Consider the following 18,965-nt stretch of genomic DNA (forward strand, 5'->3'; position numbering starts at 1 on the left):
TATCTGTTTCTATGTGATAAGAAAGTCAGCTATGTCTCTTGCTCCTGAAAGTAGTGTCCTTATGAAGAAGAGGTCCTATAGTTCCCTGTCCCCTGTTCACCTGAACCTGGCACTAGGGGGTGTCTCCCATATGTGTTGTATGAACCCTACTGTTGTGGCTAAGCCACATTTCCCTTCAGTCCAGTAATCTGCAATGGCTCTCTTTGCCTGTTGTGGGCAGGGTTTAGTCCCTTTGTTATTAGTGGGCCAGTCTGGGGCTGACTTGGCTTGAGTTGGGTCAGAGCAGATATTTGCCAGTGATGCAGTAGCACCAAACTTCAGGGTGCTTTCCCTGTTTTGTCCCTTGAAGCTTTCATTGGTGGACAGAGCCTGCAGTCAGACCCAATATCTTCCCCCGGCCCATTGCTGGGGACAGAGTCAGAATAGTTTGTGTGGTTATCTTCCCCCACTACAAAGTGACTTCTGTCATTTTGTAGTGGTACTGGCTACTGTCAGCTTGCACACTGCCACACTTGTAGCACCACTTTGGATGGGCTCTGGCCAAGGGCATTTGGAGGGGGCAGGACCATAGGAGAATGGTGAGAAGAGGCAGAGTGCACTCTACCAAGCTAGGTGGTGAGTGCTGACACTGCACTGGTTCTCACAGGTATCTGTGTGCCTAGGCTGGGGGATAGGGAAGGCAATGCCATCTTCCAGCTCCTTTGCTTATAGAGAAGCCTGCTAAGGCCCCTGCCCCTCCAGCATATGCTCTGAGATGAGTAAACAAGTCTCCCTCTAGTATACCCCAGACTTTTTTCAAAATGTTATTTCTGTATCTCCGTGGGGCTGTTTGTTGTGTTGTCTCTTTATGAGTGGGGACTCAGTTTCCTCTCACCCTCCTGGCTATTCCAGAGCCAAGTAGGCTAATTTTTAAAATTCCAGGTTATAAACTATGCTGATGGTAAGAACTTGTGAACTTTGGCCCCTCTGGTTTTCAAAGCCAAATGTTATGGGTATTCATGTTCCTTGTACAGGTTCTTTGTGCATGGGCTGCTTTGTGCAAGGGTCTTTTTCTCTACCTTCTCTGTGCCCATGGCATCCCTGTCTCCTGCAGATAGTCCCATGGGTCTGTTTAGTTCCAGACTCATATCTTTTTCCATGTGGCCTCCTCTCTACATTTAGCTGTGGTGAGTCTATTCTGCCAATCTTTGGATCCTTTTCTGGTGTGTGTGTGTGTGTGTGTGTGTGTGTGTGTGTGTGTTTACACTGATGAGGTGTTATATGCCTGTATCCATGGGATGAGATGAACTTTGGATCTCCCTGCCATCTTCTTCATAAGTCCAGTTCTTAAGAATAACTTTAAGGGTTTTTTTTCTTCCTCAGTTTACTGTAGTCCTATGTTTAAAGGCAATGCTAGCTGCTGCATAAATCCCTATGCCTCAGTGGCTTAACAAAATAGAAATGTGCCTCAGTCACATAAACAAAATGGATATTTCTGATGGGTGGGTGTCTTCCCTACAAGGAGTGATACAGGGACCATTTCCTTCCATCTTTGGGCTCTAATGTTTTCAAAACAGTTTCCACATTGCTACAGAAGAGGAGGAGGAAGATATGGGAGGTTTTCTAGGCTAGTCCGGGAAAGTGGTGACCCTCTTTTCTTTTATATCTTACTTTCTAGAACTCTCTCACATGACCACTCTTAAATGCAAGGAAATGTGCAAATTTTCATCTAGGTCTCCTCTTAGTAAGGAGAAGAAATGGACTGGTGAATATCCCGCTGTCTGTCCACAACTTTTTTCCCTCATCGAAGAACAACTAGAACAGAACAAAGAAACAAAGAAAAAAAAACCCTAGAAATAAAAACAGTAGTTCAGTCTTCAATGAAACAAGAAAATGACCAAATCATAAATCATAAATTTTATATCATATCTGATCAGTGACACTACAGAGACCAAAACTGGCAAGAATGCTAAGAATTGATCCATACTTTTAAGGTCTTAGATTGGGCCTCATGCTTTCCTGAAAGAAGTAGTCACAACAACCAAAAGCATAGAATTGAATGACAAAATTTAGGGTCAAGAACAGGCATTGAAGAAAATGTCCCTGTAGAAACCCAGTTCATTCTGCCTGATAGCAAGAGACGAGCAGCTGCAGTAGATATTCATTAATAAACAATTTTTATTGCTAACCCTGCTTCCCTTAAGGAAACCACAGGAAATGAAGCAAATATTTTTTTGAAAGTAAAGTAATCATAAATAAATGGTAATGCAAACACATATGACAAGAATAGAGGAGTTTCTCAAAGAAAAAGAAGGGTTCAAATAGAGGAGTCTCACTTTTCTCAAACAAATTATAGGCAACATAATTGCTTTTTTTCTTTGTTTTTAGTGATTAATGATTATGTTTGGGGGAACATGGTAACAATCTCTGTGGGACATTTGCCTTAAAATATGTGTTTATTAAACACTAACCTCAACAGGATAATACATTTTCATTGATACCTTCACATTTAAAAAGTGAGTAAAACTGATACATTGTTAATATTCTCAATTCATCACTTTATCAAAACTAACTCCTTTTCCTCTTTCACTTTTATTGAGATATATTTGACCCAGAGCACTGTATAAGCTTAACGTGTATAGCATAATGACTTGATGTACATATGCTGTGAAATGATTGACACAAGTTAGTTCAAATCTGTCATCTCATACAGATTTTTTTTTTTTTTTTTTTAGTTTTTCCTGGTGATGAGAACTCAGGATTACTCTCTTGGCAACTTTGAAATATATTATACGGCATGTTAGCTAAATAGTCATCATGTTGTACATGACATCCCTAGTACTTATTTATCTTATAATGAAATTTATACCTTTTCACCACTTTCATCCAAATACCCTCCCTGCCCCCACCTGTGGTAACCATAAATCTGATTTTTTTCTATGAGTTTTTAAAAATATTTCACATGTATGCAAGAGATCATACAGTATTTGTCTTTCTCTGACATATTTCACTTACTATAATATCCTCAAGTCTATTCATTTTGCTACAAATGATAGGATTTCCTTCTTTTTTATTTTTTAATTTTTTAATGTTTTTTTTTTTTTTTTTTTTTTGAGAGAGAGAGAGAGCATAAGCAAAGAAGGGGCAGAGAGACAGGGAGACACAGAATCCGAAGTAGGCTCCAGGCTCTGAGCTGTTAGCACAGAGCCTGATGCGAGTCTTGAACTTGCAGACTGTGAAATCATGACCTGAGCCAAAGTCTGACGCTTAATCAACTGAGCCACCCAGGTGTCCCAGGATTTCCTTCTTTTTTAAATGACTGAATGGTATCCCACCATGTACATATATCTATATAGATACTAATGTATCATATCACTTTTTCTCATTACTTTTTAGAAGGGAACTTTAACAGCAGGTTAAAAGTTTCTGGCAAGAGATTATACAACAACAGAAAAATATGAAAAATTAACTGGTAGGACTTAGCAAAGAAATGAAATACAATGGAATGGAATGAGATACAATTGAAGCATACAAGATAAAAACAGTTCTGATGTTAAAGTCACACTTAAAGTAACAAAAATAGAATCAACATGACTGAAAACACCATGGACATAGTAACAGATGAGATCCTGAAGATGAAGACAAAAGTAATGGGAGAGAAAAAAAATAATCCAAGTTATAGTATAAGAAAACTCTACTGAAATAATAACAGAGAGGAATCTGTAAATATTAAAGGCTAAGCCTGCCATCCAAAAAGTATTCATTGTGAATTCCTGAACTTAATGATTTTTTTAAAAAAAAGCTGTATAGGAATCCAAGCAGAAAAGGGAAATAATTCACAAGGAAGAAATTGAGGTCATCCTCAGACTTCTTACACAGCCACATTCTCAGCCACAAGATAGGTACCGGTGTCTAAAAATTATGGGAGAAAGCATGACACAGTAAATTCATACCTCAACTAATTTTATAAAGGCAACAGGAAGACATTCTCAAGCATGGCTGCAATCAGGAATTAAGGCAACTGTGAAGATCTCTTGAAAAAAATGAGAAGATGATAAAATTCAACTTATCAAGAGATACATTAAAATTAAGAATTTGAAAAGATGTGGTTTAAAGACTGGTATTGTACTAATGTTGAATAATTAATGTATTCCTGTATTAGGTTTACTGTAGTAATAAACAATATACCTGTCAGGGGCTTAACCAAACAAGGCTTATTTTTCCCATGTAATATGTCTTTGAAGGTCAGCATGAGCTTCATCTGTAGATAGGGAGCTGGAGTGACAGAAGCTGCATCAGCTCTGAGCTGTACCATCTGGAACATGCATCCTAAGCACTTGTTAAGGTGTGAGACAAGAGACAGGAATTGAACATAGTCTTGCATTGCCTCAGCCCAGGATTGACATGTGTCACTTTGCTCATAGTTCTTGGACAGAAATAGTCAACAGCCCCTTGCAAGGAGGCTGGGAAATGGAGGCACAGCAATGAAATATTTGATGCCATTATAGTTTCTTCTATAGTTGGCGAGCACAGAATTTACTTAAAAATACATTTAAGAATCAATAACTAGGAATTATGGCAAGAGACCAGAATACAAATCTTGTAGAAATAACAAACAAAAGTGGAGAGATAGGGGATATCAGGATAAAATAATGTTTAAGGTTGGAATATATAAAACTATGAATAATTCCAATTATTTAATGTTGTCATATACATACTTTTTTAACTTTAGAAATATTTTAGGAACCAATATCCTTAGCAATGAAAAAACATTTATCAGAATGTGAACATTTCCTTCAGTGCCACTTGCTCCAGTTTTGCTTTTAAATTCTAGGAAAATTAAGGATAATGCATTTATTTAAAATAATGTTTATCTTACCTCATTTATTTTTTTTTCCAATATATGAAATTTATTGTCAAATTGGTTTCCATGCAACACCCAGTGCTCATCCCAAAAGGTGCCCTCTTCAATACCCATCCCCCACCCTGCCCTCCCTCCCACCCCCCATCAACCCTCAGTTTGTTCTCAGTTTTTAAGAGTCTCTTATGCTTTGGCTCTCTCCCACTCTAACCTCTTTTTTTTTTTTCCTTCCCCTCCCCCATGGGTTTCTGTTAAGTTTCTCAGGATCCACATAAGAGTGAAACCATATGGTATCTGTCTTTCTCCGTATGGCTTATTTCACTTAGCATCACACTCTCCAGTTCCATCCACGTTGCTACAAAAGGCCATATTTCATTCTTTCTCATTGCCACGTAGTATTCCATTGTGTATATAAACCACAATTTCTTTATCCATTCATCAGTTGATGGACATTTAGGCTCTTTCCATAATTTGGCTATTGTTGAGAGTGCTGCTATAAACATTGGGGTACAAGTGCCCCTATGCATCAGTACTCCTGTATCCCTTGGGTAAATTCCTAGCAGTGCTATTGCTGGGTCATAGGGTAGGTCTATTTTTAATTTTCTGAGGAACCTCCACACTGCTGTATCTTACCTCATTTAAAAATTATTTCTTTATATATGCTTATCCATTTCTCTTTCTTCTGAATATACTCCTAAGGAAAATGTTTGGTTTGATCTTCAAAGTTAACAATGCTTGTTTTCAGTTCATGGAATTTAATTTTTTTATATTAGTCCTTTTCAGTTTTATTTGGAATAAATTTTAAAAAATGAGAATGTATCATTTCTACTTCAGAATGTGAGGTCACCATTTTTGAGGAAATGTTAGTGTAGATTTCTAGTTTTTAACTTATAAATTTGAAAAGAGTGTACACACATATGTTGGGACATATATGTCTGTAGATATAGATATACATAGATATGGATAACAGAAACATAATAAATGTATAGGTTGTTTACAGAAGGATTTTTGGAGTATGTAAGTAAAATATAGAACAGCAGTGACAATATGATCTATTTGGAGATTTTCATGTGTGTGTGTGTTTTATGTGCATATAGAGGCATTAAAGCTTTTTGTCAGACTATCAAAATGTTGAATGATTCTCTCTGGGTGTTAAGGTTATACACAAATAGTATTTTTTTCTCATTTGCCTTTCCTAATTTTACAAATTAGCATGAATTACTTGTGCAATTAAAATATTTTTTGAAAAAAAAAGTATCAATTTATATTCCTGGAGAGGTTAAGAAAAATATCTATGGTTTTTAAGAAGTGCTCGGTTTCCTACCTACTTTGTACATAAAAACTTGCAAAGGTAAATTAGGTAAGTTAACCTGGTTCCCTGGTGTTGTAAATCATTAATGCTTTTACACAGGTGAAGCAAAAAATTGCATAGCAAATAAAAGTATTAGAACTCTCTGCAGAAAGTTTCCATTTTCTTTATGCTTTTCTTAATAGGAAATGTTTTAGTTGATATGAATGAGCAAGGAAATTTTCCCAGCTGTTCAGTACCAAGAAATTCTATGAAATCTCATCAGGCCAACCTATTTGTTCTCCTTTTCATTTCTATTGCACTGTGGTTTGCATTATTATTTACCAACTACATTACAGTTTGCTTCTCTCTTCAACTATGTCCAGCTTTTTTTCACGTGAGGATTTCTTTTTTTTGTCAAATGCTAGTAATTCATTCATCCCATTTCTGTGTGAAGGATGTATAGCTACATAGCAATCTCACAGCCGAGGGAGAATGTCAAAGGTGTTTCTTAATCTGTTTTACAAATGATTATAACAGCTGAGAAATAAGTCAAGGACAGGAAATCACCTTCTTCAACTAAGAATTTATTGTCCGTTTAGGTCTAAGAAAAATCTTAGCCTGGTGGGGATGGTTACATTTTCTTTTATTTTATGGTTAGAAGATTTAGAAGAGACACGCAAAAGACAAGTGTTGAGAGTAATGTATGAACATTTCCAGTTTAGACAGCTGGGGTTTTTAGAGGAATGCTGCTATAGGAAGACATGGAAATAGCCAGATAAATTCTATTTGGAATTTGTGGGGTTTTTTTCTCTTGAAAGGCTTTATTATTTAATGATTTAAGATGGTATCATGTGGTATTAGATAGAGCCTTTACTTTCCACACATGAGACAAGAAGCAATAGTACAGAAATGCATCATAGATATGGGAAAGAAAGTTTTATTTTTATAAGATTGCTTTTTATGGATGAAAAGTATTCTTGGAATATGACATATATTTAAATATAAACATATGTAAATTGTCTTTTAAAATTCCAAAAATTGGTAATTTTATGAACTCTAGGCTAAGAGGGGTTTTTTTTTTTTTGGTTTGTTTGTCTCGTTTTTTGGTTTTTTGTTGTTGTTGTTTTTCCCACAAAAGGAAATGGGATTTGTGTGTTTCCCTTCAAATCCTCTCAACCCTACTTTGGCTCCAGCCATTGCTGCCCCAACTAGTTCTACACCTGCTTTGACCAGCTTTGCACAGGTGTAACATGGCAAAATCTTTCTTGGACCTACACAATGCATCTACCTATCACCTGCCCCAGGGCTTCTCCAATAAAGTGATATGGGATACCTGGAGGAATTCATCTGGCACTCAGGCATATACAACAGGATGTTAATGTCCAATGGTCACCCTTGATGGGTAGAAGATAGAATCCAAAGGGTAAATGTGTTTGCCTTCATTCTCTCAAAGGACAGTTCAGAGACTTACCAAATAATGCTTCGCAAAGGGTCTGATTGGCTCCTTGCAGTGGTGTCGAGTAAAATTGGCATATTGTCCTTTCCTTTTCACTTTCCCTTTTCCTTATTCTTCCCCTCTGAGGCCACTTTCCAACTAAAGTATCCACATTCAAAACTCTGGCTCAGGCTGTGTATTTGAAGAAACCCAGATTAAAACAAAGATACCAAAAGCAGTCCCAGAAAGCTATCAGGATGGGATTTTGGAACTGGCAATAAGGACCAATTGCTGACTGTAAGAGATATGGGCCTAACCTCTTAGGAGTTTTTCACATATTTGATGATAATTCTTTTAAAAAACTCACAATATTACTAATAAATTATATAACAATGATATACATTTCTAGTCTATCAATAATAAAAATGTATCCACTATGCTAGAACAAAACACTGAAATAGCTTTCTATTTTGTTTGTAGAAAAGTTTACAGAATTATCTTGTGAAGAAGCAATCCAAAAATATGCTGCCATAAAAAGTAAGATTAGGGGCGCCTGGGTGGCTCAGTCGGTTAAGCATCCGACTTCGGCTCAGGTCATGATCTCACGGTCAATGAGTTCGAGCCCCGCGTCGGGCTGTGTGCTGACAGCTCAGAGCCTGGAGCCTGTTTCAGATTCTGTGTCTCCCTCTCTCTCTGACCCTCCCCCGTTCATGCTCTGTCTCTCTCTGTCTCAAAAATAAATAAACGTTAAAAAAAATTTTTTTAAAAGTAAGATTAATAGTAAGATTATAGAGGTGTGGTTGGGCATAAATATTGTAGGGTTTTTTCCTGGTGTTTTGTGACACTATTTCAGGAGTTGATAAGTGCACTGAGATGGTCTAATTTGAATCTCAGATCTTATGATAGTGATAGGTCATTTTTGTTGGATTCAAAGATGGAAGAATATTCCCCTTGCTACTGTTTTGCAACCATATGGAGGTTAAATAATGGAGCCAATACTGAACAGGTAATGCCTGAAAATTAAAAGAGATGATTTGAATCCTGGAATAAACCATATCTGAAACTACTGTTCCATAGCATGAGGCAATAAATTTTCCTTTTTTTAAAACAAGTTTGAGTTGGGTTTTCCATTACTCACAACAGAAAGCAAAGATAACAGGCATCGCTGTCCTCTTGAATACAATGGAAGGCAAAGCCTCTGGCTTTCTGAAATAAAAACCTTATCTAATAATTTCCAGTGTTATTTCAAACATGGTCCATAAGATCCTGAATAAATCTTACTTATTCTTCCTTTCTTAGCTTTCTCATCATTGCCTCAGGGAAAACTTTTCTGGTCTCCCTGATTTGCATTCTCATAGCAACCTGTATTGCCTTTTCATATTTAGATAGGGAGAGAGAGAGGCAGAGTGAGAGGGAGAGAGAAAGAGAGAGAGAGAGGGAGAGAGAATTCATTTTTCAGTGTCTTTCCCACAAGACTTTGGCTCTATGAGTGAGTCTCAATGTCTACTTTTATTTTCAAAGTTATATCTCTAGCACCGAGCCCAATGTCTAGTACGGAAAGAATATTACTTAACTGAGAAAATAGTGTCTGATGGAATGATGTAATGATTGAACTCATATAAACATGAAAAGCTAAAATCTTACAATTGCTCTGTCTATAAGTACATGACTACATACATATTTATATACATTTACATATATATGTGTGTATATATTTGTGTATGTATGTGTATACATATATATGTATGTATATATATATGTGTGTGCATGTTCACACACACACATATGAGGATGTAGAGGGCAGATTTAGATAGGGCTGAATCCCATGTAACAGCCACAGGGCTTAAGATCCCTTCTAAACGCATTTAATCTTAGAATGGAGTAGTTAGTGGAACAGATGGCAGAAAAAGGGGAATGTATGCTCTGAATGCAATCAGCCAATATTTATTTTATTTTATGTTGAATTATTTTGTTTCTATACAAATTACATAAGAAAATGCTTATACTAGGTTTGTATAATATGCATGATGAAGATAGCTAAACATTTGAGGTAAGAATAAGTCACTAAAGTTCGGTTAGTAAAGAATTCAGAATGACATAGAAGTGATCTCTTGGGTGATTGTGGATATCATAGGACAGAGTTCCATAGACAAAAGAGATTAACTGCCTATAATGATAAACTGATTACAACCCAGAGAAGTGAGAACCCACCCCATCTCTCTGGTAGCTGAGTAAAATTCCTGTGATTCTCCAGAATTTCCTTTCTCCCAAAAAAGTTTCTATCCTAATGAAGCCATAGGAGTTAGGACGTTTACTCTGAACCTGGAAATAAGACAAAAGAGAGTACAGCATACTTTTTCAATGACATACTCACACATTTTGTTAACAGATCTTCCCTTGGATTATTTGATTCTTTTGGAGTGTGTAACTGTGAAGCTACATGTTACTTGGAGATTTTTTTCCCTACAGAAAAGATCACCCCAAAGGTCATGGTCTCATTGTCCTTTTGGAACTGAACAAGCTTTGAATCTTACCTAAACAACTAATGTTCATATTTTTAAATATCTATATAACTGGTTCCTCAAATGTTCTCTGAACCAGCTTTACTATCCTACTAGCCATATAATACATGAGTTAGCAATCAGTTGTACATCTTTTGTATAAAAGACATGTCTTTAATTTTTTGAAAATCATCCATTGACAGAATCTATGCTCATTCATGTTTATGTAGCCTGACAGTTTTGAGAAATACTTAAGCTGTCAATACAGCCATTTTGGAATTCTCTTTACTTCCATTGACTACATGAGAAAATGTTTGTTTTGGTTTTTTAAATCCACTAGAGCCATTTTTTTCTTCACAATAAGTGAACTTTATAAACTGGTTCTTCCATATAACAGAGCTGCTCTCTTTTCACTGAGACTGGTTAAACTTTGCAAGCAGTGCCCACACATTCCACCCTTACATAATAGAGTTTGACGCATCATATGATCCTAATGGCCCTCAGGCGCAAGCTGTAGGTGTTGGCAACTTCAAGTGTTTGGATACTTTCAGTCTTTCATTCCCCCACTTTGGTATTCTTTTTCAACTTGTGTAAGATCAGAAACCAGTAGGCAGCTCAAGGAAATGACTTAGTAAGTGTTTGGAACCACTTATTTCTAGAAATGAGGAAAGCAGTGCGAGATGTGATGGGGCGCCAACAGGGGTGAATTGTTACTGTGGTGGGAGGCCCAAGGGGGTAGTATTAACAATGTCTTCTAAAGCCATCGTTTTGGCACCTCTGTCCCTATGAAGCCAGTGTACCATCTGGCAGTCAGGCGTGGTGCCATTTTAACAGATGGGACCAAGTATGGGAGGCTCAGAGATCATGTATTACTACCAGCCATGGTACTGGACAGAGTTTTCAGTAGATATACTCAACCAACATTTTTTTCACCTATCTTCTAGTTCCTCAGTGAAAGGAGATGCTATTTCTATTCCTTCTTTTAAGGGAAGAAAAGACAAGAAATGGTTTTCTCCTAGGAGTCTAGTGCTATCAGAGTATGAGTTGGTGCCAAATCTTACACATGCTACATTATTCACACAGCTTTAGCAAAATGACTCTTTTTTTTTTAATATTTCCCTTTCAAAACAGTTTACAACAGCCTAGTTTATAGCCTCATAATTTGGTGCTTGTATGGAATCTTTTGGATGTGATTTAGAAGCAAAACAGATTGAGTCACCTTTCCCCTTTTGATGTTCTAGAAAGACTTGAATTAAGAGAGTAAACGCTATCCATCAGTCATTGTCCCCTTGGAAAAGTTTTAGTGGGCACTTGGTTTAGGCATAAAAGTATTATAATTCAAAGGAGTAAATGATAAAATTCTTGCCCTCAAGAAATTTGTCTGTTTGTTGGGGAGATAAAACACATATGTAAAATGACAACATTTCTTTTTTCATCATAAAAGTAATTAATAATTGGAATAGAGCGTTTGGAAAATACAGACATATGGAAGAAAAGCAAAAATCATTCATAGCCTGCCTTATCACACAGAAACAATTCTTGCTATGCTTTGGGACACTCATACCCAGTATTTTTCTTTCTTTTCCTTTTTCAATGCATATTTTTTATTTGGTTTATATATTTATGGTCATATTGTATATATCCAGCTTTTGATACTGCTCTTTCTTAATATGCTTTATCATATATGCTTAATAATCTTAATGTTATAATAAGTACTCTATAAATATCATTTTTAAAGATTGTATAATATATCAAGTGAATGTACTAGAGTTTTTATTACAATTTCTCTCTTTGGGAGCCTTGTAATTGTTTCCAATTTTTTCAGTTAATAGATATAGGACTTCAATTAACATCTTTATAAATAAACTTGTTTCTGCTTTTAGAATTACATTCTTTGAAAACATTCCAGAAGTAGACTTTCTGAATCAAAGGGAATAAATATTTATTAATGATTTGCCACATATGATCAGTATACATTGTTTAATAGTTATTGAATATACATTTTGTTTTAGGCATTATATGAGGCATTTGTGTTCACAGATCTTTCCTTAACATTCATAACCACTATCCTCAGTAGATATTTTAATTCCAGTTTAATTGACAAACCACTAAGATAAATGTGTCATAGCACCAGTCATGAGTAGAGATTCAAGGAATAAGAAGTTTGTCTTTTGCCTCTTAATCCAATTCTTACTCCACCACACTACATGATTCCTTTAGATTGAAGATGTTCAAAGAAGAGTGAGCTTATTTTTCACCCACTTCAAAAATCATCAGAACAGTTTAACTATGGACGAGCATGGACTTCCAGCAGATTCCTATGTCTGTGTGTGAAATCTGAGATCTTCTGCCTCCCTAAAGGTATCTCTCTCCAGTTTTCTAAAACCTATGCTTTGACCAGGAATAATCCTGACAAAAGGAGGGAAGAATTATGTGTGGAAACAAATAATTTGCTGTTTGGGGAGCTCACTTTGATTAATCTTTCTATTTTGCCATCTGGTGGTTTTGAAACAAACACAAGTGTGGGAAATCTACAATGATGTGAATTTTGAATATTTCAACTCAAGTCTGAGTTTATTTTCTATATTTCAGGTTTTTAAAGAAAACACTTCAGAAGGATATATTCTATCTATTAGTTTAATTATTTGTCATATTTTAATGTGTTTTATGTGTACATGGCCATTTTCCCACCTCACTGTACGTTCCTTGAAGTTAAGAATTAGATCTCGTATACAATTCTTTATAAGAATCTCTACAAACTGCCCATAAGATGGCATGAATTATTTATAAGTTATAAATTATCTTTCTCTGGACAGAAAGGCAGATAAATGTTGTTCTACTAGTCTCCTTTTTAAAGTGTTCAGAATAAAAAACAATTATTCTTGTCATGTTTGTAGGTAGTCCTAAAAAAAATCAGAATGCAGAAATATTCGAATATATTTTCAAAATAAAGAAGCATTACAGATAATATTTATTTGTAGTAATTTATAATTTTTCTATCTCATGGGATTTATATTGCCCTTGGACATCTCATAGCATTAGTCTGGTGTTTTGATAACACTCAGAGGGCCAGCTGTCATGAGTTTACTGCATTATTTTGTTTGGAGCCATTTTATGTAATTTATGATTTATTTCACAGACCAATCTGTTGAAAAGCATTATTGGTGTAGAATATTACAGTACCAAAACCCACCATAGTAAGAGATAATTCTGCAAATAAACTATTTAGACATTTTGTCTCAATTATAGAAATTATATGAGGGGCGCCTGGGTGGCGCAGTCGGTTAAGCGTCCGACTTCAGCCAGGTCACGATCTCGCGGCCCGTGAGTTCGAGCCCCGCGTCAGGCTCTGGGCTGATGGCTCGGAGCCTGGAGCCTGTTTCCGATTCTGTGTCTCCCTCTCTCTCTGCCCCTCCCCCGTTCATGCTCTGTCTCTCTCTGTCCCAAAAATAAATAAAAAACGTTGAAAAAAAATTAAAAAAAAAAAAAAAAAAAGAAATTATATGAACCAAGAAATATGTAGGTATGTATTGATGGATCAGAAATTCCACTGGAAATAAAATGAAATAAAAAATTATTCATTTCTCAAGTGGGATAAATTTATACTGGTCATTACTCTTCCGTGACAAAAATAGCCACAAGCTTCAATTTTTAATGGGCTTGACAGAATAGCTCCCTATCCTACTAATTTTTTAAAAAATTAACCAAAAATATAATTTTCCAACTGAGAGAGAAGATTTTTGCTCACATTCTTGTAACTGAAGGTAAAATTTGGAATATAGATTTTGTTCTAAATGATTCATGATCTGAAAAAAGAAGAAAACACAACAGGGTTTTCTTCAAGAAGAGACGAAGAAGCTAAGTGCTAGTAAAGAAGGACATGTACACATACATTAATACACTGCCTCTCCATCAATGTCACATTTGTTCTTGATTGTACACCAAGTATCACTGATGAGTGCAGAGAAGTCAAGCAAAATACTTGTTCAAACTGTAGTGCATCTTCTTTGTTACAATCCACTTGTCTAGTACCTATTCATATGTGCCTAATATATGGATTTATTTAATAACATTTGTAAATGCTGTTGTTGCATTCATTTAATAAATTTAATTTATTACATTAATTTATTTAATTAAATGAATTTAATTTATTGAATTAATTTAATGAGTTTCAGAAATTTAATTAATTTAATTAATTCATGTATACCTAATATAAGGATTTATTTAATAACATTTATAAATGCTGTTGTTGCATGCTTATAATCTGATAAGATAATCTTTTTAGTGTATTGTTGCATGTGGTTTGCTAATATTTTCTTGAGGACTTTGCATCTATATTCATCAGGGGTATTGGCCTGCAGTTTTCTTTTTTTGTGGTGTCTATCTGGTTTTGATATCAAGGTAATGCTGGCCTCATAGAATGGATTTGGAAGCTTTCCTTCCTCTTCTATTTTTTAAATAGTTTGAGAAGAATAGGTATTAACTCTTCCTTAAAAGTCTGGTAGAATTAAGTCATGAATTCATCTAGTCCTGGACTTTTAGTTTGGTAGTTTATTTTTATTTTTTTAATTAATGTTTATTTATTTTTGAGAGAGAGAGGCAGAGTGTGAACACAGGAGGGGCAGAGAGAGAGGGAGACAGAATCCAAAGCAGGCTAGCACAGAGGCTGACGCAGGGCTCAAACTGATGAACCGTGAGATCTTGACCTGTGTCAAAGTCGGCTGCTTAACCGACTGAGCCACCCAGATGCCCCTATTTTGGTAGTTTTTGATTACCAATTCAATTTCATTACTTGTAATCATTCTGTTTAGATTTTCTATTTCTTCCTGGTTCATTTTGGAAGATTGTATGTTTTTAGGAACTTATCCATTTCTTCTAGGTTGTCCAGTTTGTTGGCATATAATTTTTCAAAGTATTCTACTATAATCCTTTGTATTTTTGTGGTATCAGTTATTTCTCTTCTGTCATTTCTAATTTTATTTTTATGTGTCTTTTCTGTTTTTCTTTTGATGAGTCTAGATCAGGATTTGTCAATTTTATTTTATTTTTTAATTTTTTTTTAACGTTTATTTTTTTATTTTTGAGACAGAGAGAGACAGAGCATGAACAGGGGAGGAGCATAGAGAGAGGGAGACACAGAATCTGAAACAGGCTCCAGGCTCTGAGCTGTCAGCACAGAGCCCGACGCGGGGCTCGAACTCACTGACCGTGAGATCATGACCTGAGCCGAAGTCGGATGCTTAACCGACCAAGCCACCCAGGCGCCCCAGGATTTGTCAATTTTATATTTTCAAAGAACCGGCTCTTGGTTTCATTAATTTTTTTAATTTAATTTTTTTTTTGTCTCTATGCCATTTATTACTGCTCTGATCTTTATTATTTCCTTTCTTATGCTCACCTTGTGCTTTGTTTGTTCTTCTTTTTCTAGTTCTTTTAGGCATAAGGTTAGATTATTTATTGCAGTTTTTTCTTGTTTTTTGAAGTAGACCTTTATTGGTATATACTTTCCTCTTAGAACTATTTTTGCTATGTCCCAGAGATTTTAGACCATGGTGTTTTCATTTTCATTTGTCCCCATGTATTTTTCGATGGCTTCTTTACTTGCTTCACTGACCCATTGGTTATTTAGTATTGTGTTCTTTAGTCTTCATGTGTCTGTTTTTTCCTGTTTTTGTGATTTATTTCAAATTTCACTCTGTTGTGATCAGAAAAGATACAGGGGATGATCTCAATCTTCTTAAATTTATTGAGGCTTGTTTAATGGATTAATATATGATCTATTCTTGGGAATGTTTCATGTGCACTTGAAAAGAATGTGTATTCTATTTCTTTTGGATGGAATGTTCTATATACATATCTGTTATGTTCATCTGGCCCAATGTGTTATTCAAAGATATTGTTTCCTTATTGATTTTATTTCTGGATGATGTTTCCATTGATGTTTAGTGAAGTGTTAAAGTCCCCTACTATTGTTGTATTACTATCAGGTTCTCTCTTTATGTTCATTAATATTTGTTTTATGTTTTAAAGTCTATTTTGTCTGATATAAGTATTACTACCTCAGGGGTTTTTGTTTTTGTTTTTTTCACTTCCCTTTGCATGGTGAATGTTTTTCTATCCCTTCACTTTCAGTCTGTATGTATCTTTAGGTCTGAGGTTAGTCTTGTAGGCAGCATATAGATGGGTCTTATTTTTTGTTTTCGTTTTTGGTTTTTGGGTTTTTTTTTTATCTATTCTGCCATTCTATGTCTTTTGATAGGAACATTTAGGCCATTTACATTTAAAGTACTTATTGATAAGTATGTACTTGTTGCCTTTTTAAAGTTTGCTTTCTGGTTGTTTGCATAGTCCTTCATTCTTTCTTTCTTTTTCTCTTCTCTTTCTTTGTGATAAATGAGTACCTATAGTGTTTTGTTTGGCTTTCTTTCTCTTTATTTTTTGTGTATGTCTCATCGGTAATGGGTTTATGGTTACCATGGAGTTCATATATAACATCCTAAGTAAATAGCAGTCCATATTAATTTGATGGTCATTTAAGTTCAAACACATTCTGAGAAAGAAAGAAAGAAAGAAAGAAAGAAAGAAAGAAAGAAAGAAAGAAAGAAAGAAAGAAAGAAACAAAGAAAGGAAGAAAGGAAGAAAGAAACAAAGGAAGAAAAAGAAAACAGATCTTTTTCCCCTTCCTTTCCCCCTTCTCTTCCCTTTTTACTCCTTCCTTCACATTTTATGTATATATTGTCATATTTTACATCTTTTTACTCATATTTTTCTTATGTCTAATTATGGCTATTTCTTTCCCACTTAAAGAAACCCCTTTAACATTTCTTATACGGCTAGTTTAGTGGTGATAAACTTTATATGTTTTTGTCTCAGTAACTCTTTATCTGTCTTTCAAATCTGAATGATAACTTTGCTGGGGAGAGGAGCAGAGAGAGAGAGAGAGAGAGAGAGAGAGAATCTTAAGCAGGCTCCATGCTGAGCTCCACACAGGGCTCAATCCCATGACCCTAGGATCATGACCTGAGACAAAATCAAGAGTCAGACACTCAACCAACTGAGCCATGCAGGTGCGCGCTGAGTAGAGTATTCTTGATTGTAGTGTTTTTTTCCTTTAAATATATCATGCCGCTCCCTTCTGGCCTGCAAAGTTTCTGCTGAAACATGAGCTGGTAGCTTTATAGGTTTCCCTTGTAAATAACTTTTTGTTTCTCTCTTGCTGCTTTTAAGATTCTTTATCTTTAACCTTTAACATTTTAATTCTTATGTGCTATGGTGTGGAACTCCTTGGGTTCATCTTGTTTGGAACTCACTGTACTTCTTGGGTTTGGATATTTATTTCCTTCCCTAGGTTAGGGAAATTTTCAGTTATTATTTCTTCAACTAAGTTTTCTACACCTTTCTTTCTCTCTTCTTTTTCTTCTGGGAGCCCTATAATGTGAATGTTGTTCACTTGATGTTATTCAAGAGATCTCTTAATTTATCCTCATTTTTTAAAATTTATTTCTCGGGGTGCCTGGGTGGCTCAGTCAGTTAAGCGGCCGACTTTGGCTCAGGTCATGATCTCGCGGTCAGTGAGTTCAAGCCCCACGTCAGGCTCTGTGCTGACAGCTCAGCTCAGAGCTGTCAGAGACACAGATTCTGTGTCTCCCTCTCTCTGACCCTCCCCCATTCATGCTCTGTCTCTCTCTGTCTCAAACATAAATAAATGTTAAAAAAAAATTAAAATTCATTTCTCTTTGTGCTGGTCAGCTTGGGTGTTTTCTATTACTCTATCTTTAGATCACTGATATGTTCTTCTGTATCCTCTAATCTACTGTTGATTCTCTCTAGTATGTTTTTTATTTCAGTTATTATAGTCTTCAACTCTGATTGGGACTTTTTATGTTATTTTATTTTTTAAAGTTTATTCTCACTTATTTTGAGAGAGAGATAGAGAGCAAACAGGGGAGGTGCAGAGAGAAGACAGAGAGAGAATCCCAAGCAGGCTCTGCACTGTCAGCACAGAGCCTGACACGGGGCTTAAACCCACAAACTGTGAGATCATGACCTGAGCTGAAATCAAGAGTCAGAAGCCCAACTGACTGAGCCACCCAAGTGCCCCTGATTGGTTCTTTTTAATATTTTCCATCTCTTTATTGAATGTCTCATTGAGTTTTTCCATTCTTTTGTCCAGCCTGGTGACTATTTTTATGATAATCACTTTAAATTCTTTCTCAGGTATTTTGCTTATCTCTGTTTCTTTTTTTTTTTTTTTTTAATGTTTATCTTTCAGAGAGACAGAGAGACAGAGTGCAAGTGGGGGAAGGTCAGAGAGAGAGAGAGAAGCAGGCTCCAGGCTTTGAACTGTCAACCCAGAGCCTGACATGGGGCTTGAACTCATGAACCATGAGATCATGACCCGAGCTGAAGTCAGACACTCAACTAACTGAGCCACCCAAGTGCCCCAGCTTATCTCATTATTTCATTTAGTTCTTTTTCTGAGGTTTTTTTCTTATTCTTTCTTTTGGAGCATATTCCTCTGTCTCCCCATTTTGCTTGACTTTATGTGTTTGTTTCTATGAACTAGGCAAAAGGGCTACTTCTCCTAAAGTTGAAAGAGTAATTTTGTGTATGGTATCCCCTGTACAGATTGTGTGTGCTTGGTGACTTTTGCTGGCTGGCTGGGGCTATGGCTCTACATGTTAGTTACTTTTTTTAACCATGAATTTTTACAGAATGAATAAAGAAGAAACTAAGAATAATAAGAGAAAAAAGAATATAATAAACGAAAAAAGAAAAAGAAAAAGAAAACAGAAAAGAAAAAAGATGAAAGGGAAAAAAAGAGAACAAAAAAGAAAAAAACAAAACCAAAAGAAAAAAAATAAAAACAAAATGAGACAAATGGTAAGAAGTAAAAGC

At 35.6% G+C, this 18,965-nt stretch overlaps 1 long non-coding RNA gene across 1 annotated transcript in view; it reads left to right on the forward strand.

Moving 5' to 3' along the window:
* Window positions 1-18,965, forward strand: part of LOC122226111 — a 105,361-nt gene that overhangs the window by 58,327 nt on the left and 28,069 nt on the right. The window contains exon 2 of the long non-coding RNA XR_006205474.1: window positions 12,288-12,428. This is a non-coding gene — a long non-coding RNA (uncharacterized LOC122226111). The remainder of the gene's footprint in view (window positions 1-12,287; window positions 12,429-18,965) is intronic.

This window comes from Panthera leo, chromosome C1 (assembly GCF_018350215.1).
Source record: "Panthera leo isolate Ple1 chromosome C1, P.leo_Ple1_pat1.1, whole genome shotgun sequence".
In the NCBI taxonomy this organism is placed as follows: domain Eukaryota; kingdom Metazoa; phylum Chordata; class Mammalia; order Carnivora; family Felidae; genus Panthera; species Panthera leo.